The sequence below is a fragment of the Narcine bancroftii genome, chromosome 1, assembly GCF_036971445.1.
Source record: "Narcine bancroftii isolate sNarBan1 chromosome 1, sNarBan1.hap1, whole genome shotgun sequence".
NCBI lineage: Eukaryota > Metazoa > Chordata > Chondrichthyes > Torpediniformes > Narcinidae > Narcine > Narcine bancroftii.
The window spans coordinates 68,233,010-68,239,627 of NC_091469.1; positions in this window are offsets into that span (position 1 = coordinate 68,233,010).

Sequence of the window (6,618 nt, forward strand, 5' to 3'; positions counted from 1 at the left end):
GGACAGTGCACATTCTCAGGTTGAGTTACCATAGACCTGTACCTCCACAGAGGCTCCGTGTGCATCTGTAAACCGAATCTCAAATACAAAGACTGATCCATGTTGGTTGTGTTCATTGTGTAATGTTAACTTGTGAACTGTATTACATTGGGGGTTACTAAAGAAAGGGGATGTAGACCGGTTGCTCAGCACCTACTACAATTGTGTTGTAGCAACCGTATTCACAATAGCGGTCTGTGGGCCACAGTTCAACGGTGTCCAGGCGCGGTACGTCCACCATGTACAGAGCTCAGTTATTGTTATAACCTCTCCTCTCGAGTCATGTCATTACTAACACATCGACAAACAAGAACCATGAATCAATGGATTAAAAAAATCTAAGAGAGAGGATCATCAATTATAGTATTGATGAAGAGGTATGAAGAAAGTATGAGGTGCCATCGTTTTTTTCATGAAGATTCTTTGATTATGCCCTTATCAAAAAAATCAAGTGTTATAAAGCAACGAGGGTCTGATGAAAATTATTTGTCACTTGGATTCACCCCAGCTGGGAATAAAGAGGCACCAGATGCACAATTTTCGTATTATGCAGCAACAAAAAGAAAATGCAGAAACTGACTTGATGTCACTCCTGACATAAGGAAACAACTCTCTAATAATGTGCCCAACATTAAGAGAATCAGTGAGGACAAGAAACTATTCCATTCATCCCATTAAAGGTAAATTAGAGGCAACAAATGATTTTAACGTGGAGAATGGTGAGTTTATTTACTTTCTTGTTGTTGTTCATCCTTCATAGTCGAAGATGACCATGACTTCAAACTCAAATGGGAGATTGGTGGCTGTGGGTCCTGAGGTGACTGGTGAGGCCAATCCAGACCCTGAAGGCTCACCCACATGTGGGACACAGGTGGCTGGGTGCTGTCGTGGCAGTGGATGCTGCTCGGGCCTTGTGCACAGCACGCTTTCGTTTCACCTCGATGATGCACCTGACTTCAGCTTCACGTGCTCCTGTGGTGATCTTGCTGCGCCAAGCTGGACAGTCGAGGGCCACCATCTTCCACATTTTGATGTCAACACCCAGGCCTTTGAAGACACTTTGAGGTAGTCTTTGTAACGTCTCTTTTGCCGCACCACCCCCCCCCCCCCCCCCACCTCCACAGCAGACTGAGCGCTTGCCCTGACACAGTTCACCATACAGCAGCTGCTTAGGTGATCGGCTGTCTGGCATTCTCTGACCACATGTCCAGTCCACCTGGCTTGGGCTTTCAGCAGGAGGGTGTAGACACTGTAGAGCCCAGCTCATTCCAGGATTTCCGTGTCGGGGACTTTATCCTGCCACCTGATGTGGATTTTACTTTCTTACTATGCTTGTGTATATACCAGATTTTTTAAACTATAATTGACGATTGGGGTTCCGCAATTTCCAAATGCTTCCCAAAAGGGTTCCATGAGCTAAAAAGTTTGGGAAGCCCTGCACTACACTATCATTATTGAGTACATATTACTTGTATATCAAACTTTAAAGGAGCAATGCAGCAGAGTACATAATCCTTGGAAGCAAAGGTAAGTGTGTGCATAGATTATTTTGAAGGTGTATTTCTAAGATAATCACAGAGCAGCAGGGTACTAAACAACAAAGCAGAAGAAACAAGTTCTACCTCTATTAAGCAACCAGCCTCAGCCATTCTGTTCAAAGAAAAAAACAACCACTTGCAATCAAAAGCACGAATGTTGTGTGAAATATCCTCACTTGGTTGTGTTCATCTTATGGCCTTAATGCAATAAGCTGATAACTTGTAAAATACTTCAAAGGAAGCTGTTAATCAGGAGGCAACCCATGAGAAGTGAACAGGGAAGTGGCCAAAAAAATTCAGACTTTTTTTGGAATTATTTGTGCCTACATGTGTAACTTTTATTAAACTTTATTTAGATTTTTTCAATAAAAATAAACAGACTTTTACAGAATAAGTAGTCTAATAATAAAACAGTAAAACAAACCCATCCCTTTCCCCTCCCACAACAGATCCCTAAAGGGAAGCATTAAAAATAAACAAAAACATCCAGTAATTTACAATATTACTAAATTCATATTCTTCATATGATGTCCACATCTTTTTTTTAAACTTTATTTATTTTAAAAAATCGTTAATAGAAAAAGACTGCCTAAAGATATCTCTTGGTGCCTGCCACATTGACCACTGCCAGTGGGCTGATATCGCCTCAAACCGTGCATCTTTGCACCTCACAGTTCGGCGGGCAGCAACCTCCTTTGAAGAAGACCGCAGAGCCCACCTCACTGACAAAAGACAAAGGAGGAAAAACCCATCACCCAACCCCAACCAACCAATTTTCCTCTGCAACCGCTGCAACCGTGTCTGCCTGTCCTGCATCGGACTTGTCAGCCACAAACGAGCCTGCAGCTGATGTGGACATTTACCCCTCCATAAATCTTTGTCCGCAAAGCCAAGCCAAAGAAAAAAGAATGTCTGTAGCTCAAAAATGTGTAACAAGTACATGGAAAGATAACATAGTGATTAATATAACATGATGGCATAATGAATTGAAAGCTTGTATTGTTATAGAAAAAATTACATATAATTTGCATGATAATTATTCTTTTTTCATCATTAAGTGGATACCGTATTTGGAATATATGCATTTAGATGTACTTTGATGTATTATATTTTTTTTCCTTTTTTTTAGCTCTCCTGAAGAGAGCTGGCTGATGGGGTGGGAGGGTGGGAGGTGTATTTCTTTTTTTTTGTTCTTCTTTCTGTGTTGGAATGCTCTCTGGTTGCCTGGATATTTAGTTCCAACAACTGTGGAAAGGCGGAGCATCCAGGACAAAGCAGTCTATTTGATTAGCAGGGGTATGGGAACCACAGTGATAGGGAAAAGGGTAGGGAAGATAAAGTAATGGCCATGAAAAGTAAAATAGGAAAAGTAATGTTGGGAGGAGAAAGTAAAAAATCAGATGGTGCAGTGAGTTTTCGGGTCAATGATAGTGTTAAGAAAATTACAAAGAAAAATAGTGGGCAGAAAAATCAAAAGAAAAGGTTACAGAAGTCACTAGATATTAAAAGGACAAAGAGCATAAGGGCACTTTATCTGAATGCCCGCAGTATTAGAAATAAGGTTAGTGAACTTGAAGTGCAAATCGGTACCCATGCCTATGATTTGGTAGCCATCACAGAAACATGGCTACAAGGTGACCCTAAATGGGAATTAAACTTTCAAGGGTAGCAGGTGGTGCAAAGAGATAGACAGGATGGTAAGGGAGGTGGAGTTGCACTCTTAATCAAAGATGAGCTCCAGGCAGTAGTGAGGGATGATATAAGATCTAAAGAGGATAATGTTGAGTCCATTTGGGTAGAGATAAAGAATAACAAAGGGAAAAAGTTATTGGTGGGTGTTATTTATCGCCCATCAAATAACAATAGCTAAGTGGCACAGGAAATAGAGAGATAAGTGAGGCATGTAATAATGATACAGCAGTAGTCATGGGGGACTTTAACTTCCACATAGATTGGGAAAATCAAGTTGATCGTGGGAGTCTGGAAGAGGACTTCATAGAATGCATCTGTGATAACTTTCTTGAGCAGCATGTTAAGGAACCAACAAAAGAAAATGCTCTCAAGTGTTGTGCAATGAGATAGGTAGAGTAAATGATGTGATAGTCAGAGACCATCTGGGAAATAGTGATCATAGTATGATTGAATTTCTCATTCAGATGGAAGGGGAAATAGTTAGATCTAAAACTAATATATTATGCTTAAACAGGGGTGACTACCATAGGATGAGGGAGGAATTGGGCAGAGTGGACTGGGAGCACAGGCTAATTGATGAAACAGTTGAGGAACAGTGGAAGATTTTCAAAGAAATATTTTGTAATGCTCAACAGGAAAAAGGGCATCAAGGGAGGGAAAATTCAATCGTGGTTAACAAAGGAAATAAAGGAGAGTATAAAATTGAAGGCGCAGGTGTACAAAGCTGCAAAGAGCAGTGGCAAACTGGAAGAAGGGGAAAACTTTAAGAGACAACAAGGGGTTACAAAGTGGGTAATAAGAAATGGGAAAAAGGATTATGAAAGTAAATTGGCACAAAATATAAAAACAGAAAGCAAAAAATTTTATAAATATATAAAACGGAAGAGGGTGGCCAGAGTCAACATAGGACCCTTGGAGGATGAGAAAGGAAAACTGGTAGCAAAAAATGAGGAAATGGCCGAGGCATTAAACAAATATTTTGTGTCAGTCTTCACGGTGGAAGACACGTCCAGCATGCCCAAGTGCAGAGTTAAGGATGTGAATGTTGGGGAGGGCCTTGATAAAATAGTTGTTACAAAGGAAGTAGTGATGGAGAAACTAATGGGACTAAAGCCAGACAAATCACCTGGTCCTGATGATATGCATCCAAGGGTTCTGAAGGAAATGGCAGAAGTTATAGTTGATGCATTGGTGGTCATATACCAAAATTCCTTGGATTCTGGGCAGGTCCCGGCAAACTGGAAAACAGCAAATGTCACGCCACTTTTTAAGAAGGGATGTAGGCAGAAGATTGGAAATTATCGGCCAATTAGCTTGACGTCTGTAGTTGGAAAAATACTTGAAGCTGTCATTAAAGATGAAATAGTGAAACTTTTGGAACGTAAGGGTTCAATCAGGCAGACGCAGCATGGTTTTAGAAAAGGAAGATCTTGTTTGACAAACTTGTTACGATTCTTTGAGGATATAATGGGTGCGGTGGATAGAGGGGAACAGGTTGATGTTGTATATTTGGATTTCCAGAAAGTGTTTGATAAGGTGCCGCATAAGAGACATCAGTAAGTTACAGGAAAGTGGAGTCCGGGGAAGTATATTGGCCTGGTTTGAAAACTGGTTGTCTGACAGGAGGCAGAGAGTCAGGATAAATGGGAGTTTTTCAGGTTGGTAGAGAGTGGTAAGTGGGGTGCCGCAGGGGTCAGTGTTAGGCCCACAACTGTTCATCATTTACATTGATGACTTGGAGGAGGGGACAAAATGTGGTGTAGCCAAGTTTGCGGATGACACCAAATTGAGTGGAAGAGCAAATTGTAATGAGGATGTGGAGAGTCTGCAGAGGAATATGGTTAAGCTGGATGAGTGGGCAAAGGTCTGGCAGATGGAGTACAATGTTAGTAAGTGTGAGGTTATCCACTTTGGCAAGAAAAATAAAAGAGCTGAATATTATTTAAAGGGTGAAAAACTACAGCATGCTATTGTGCAGAGGGACTTGGGAGTGCTTGTGCATGAATCGCAACAGGTGCAGCAGGTTATTAAGAAGACAAATGGAATGTTGGCCTTCATCGCTAGAGGAATTGAATTCAGGAGTAGGGAGGTAATGTTGCAACTGTATAAAGTATTGGTGAGACGGCACCTGGAGTACTGTGTCCAGTTCTGGTATCCGTATTTGAGGAAGGATATACTGGCTTTGGAGACGGTCCAGAGGAGGTTTACTAGGTTGATCACTGGGATGAAGGGGTTGACTTATGATGAAAGATTAAATCGTCTAGGATTGTATTCGCTCGAGTTCAGAAGAATGAGAGGAGATCTTATAGAAACATATAGGATTATGAAGGGTATGGATAGGATAGATGTAGGAAGGATTTTTGAGCTGGCCGGAGAAACTAAAATGAGAGGACACAGTCTCAAGATTCAGGGGAGTAGATTTAGGACAGGGATGAGGAAAAATAGTTTTTTCCCAAAGAGTAGTGAATGTTTGGAATTCTCTAACCAGGGAAGTGGTTGAGGCTGCCTCATTAAACATATTTAAAATTCGGTTAGATAAAGTTTTACATGATAGAGGAATTAGGGGATATGGGGAGAAGGCAGGTAGGTTGAGTTAGGTCATAAATTAGATCAGCCATGATCGTATTGAATGGCAGAGCAGGCTCGATGGGCCATTTTTGGCCTACTCCTGTTCCTACTTCCTATGTCCTATGTTAACAAATACTCTAAATGTTTATTCCTTTTTCAAATGGCATACAATAGTTGCAATGTGTATCACCAACAGAATGTATTGACCTTACTTAGCTGGACTACGTCTGCAGCACTTCCCTATCCTGTAACCCTCTATCACCTAGAAGAACAATTGTAGCAGGTACAAGAGAACACCTATCTTCCACAAGTTCCCTTTCAAATTGCACAACATCCTAATTTTAAAAATGCATCACAGACCATAAGTCCTGGAACTTGCTACCCTGAAGCACTATGGGAATGCCTTCACCAGACAGTGACACTTCAAATGTCTTATCAAGGGATAGATAATAAACGATAACAGTGATGCTTCAAAGCATCTGCCTGCAGTACACAAAAGTGCTGGAAAAACTCAGCAGGTTACACAGCATCGATAGGAAGTAAAGGGTGAACAATCTTTCAAGCCTGAGCCCTTTGTCAAGGCCTGAGCAAAAAGTAGGCAGGCGCCTGAAGAAAAAGGTGGGGAGAGGAGAGGAGGAAGGAGAAGCAGGGGGAGGGGTACAGGCTAACAGGTAAGAGGTTGTAGGTGGATTTGGGTGTGAGGACAGAAGGGAAAAAGCTGAGAAGTGAAAGGGAAGGGGGTGAAACTCTGAATTGAGAGAGAAGAGGTGGGGAACAAGAA